Raw genomic sequence first — 1,004 nt, forward strand, 5'->3', positions numbered from 1 at the left:
AACATGGGGCAATGACCTCAATGCCAGAGAATTAGTTTGCACAGGTCATCAACTGGCATTTGGGCACTCCGTTTCCCTGGAAACTAGTATACTTTCTATGTTATAGTTACTGTGATTTAGTAAGACAAATACTCAAAAATGGAGCTATAGACTTAAAAGCTGCCACGTTGGGTCATTTTCTGCAGGAGACATACAGATACTATTATAACTAATTCTAAGGAAATGCCTCCCTTTGGGACTGGAGGCATCTGCAGAGTCACCACAAACAGGGGAGCATGGTTTGGGACATGAACAATCAGAATCCTAATGTAAGACAAGGTGTTCATATGCAGCCAGGACCGCACCCACTATAGTGACATTCTTCCCTGCAGCCCAGAGCTGGGATTAGATGTCTGCATCACTGCAGCCCAGAGCTGGGATTAGATGTCTGCATCACTGCAGCTAAGCTACAGTGTGAGTTGTTGTGGAAATAACTTAATTGCCATGGTCATATTGTAACAGCGCAGACAAACATGAACTTGTGATGATTACGTAGTGCTCAGAGGTGTGGGAGAAAGGGAACAGCCATCTAAACAGTACTTGTTCCAAAGGAAACGTGGCTTGGCTTTCCCCTTGATAGCTTTGATATGCTGAGCATATTAATGGTATATAGTAAAATGGCCAGTTCCCTGTGCCTTCCTGCCTTCCCCTGACCGTGTAGCAGCTCCTCTTTCGTGTACGGTGGAGTGCTTCCTTTTGCCTTTCACGACAGATGTACACAGAAGCAGCTTGTAGTAGTTTCTCTGTTGCTGTGATAAAAACACAGAGCAACTGGGGAAGGAGAGCTTTAGTTTGGCTTACAGTTGACAGTCCATCATCCAGGGGAAACAAAACAGGAGCCTGGAGACAGGAGCTGAAGCAAGGACTAGGAAGAACTACTGCTTGCTGTCTTGCTCACATGGCTTTTTCTCTTTCTTTCTCTTTTATTTTATTTTTATATTAATTTTATGATATATAATTAATAT

The sequence above is a fragment of the Alexandromys fortis genome, unplaced genomic scaffold (assembly GCF_014885135.2).
Source record: "Alexandromys fortis isolate MF-2015 unplaced genomic scaffold, M_Fortis_MF-2015_v1.1 scaffold_87, whole genome shotgun sequence".
Taxonomy (NCBI): domain Eukaryota; kingdom Metazoa; phylum Chordata; class Mammalia; order Rodentia; family Cricetidae; genus Alexandromys; species Alexandromys fortis.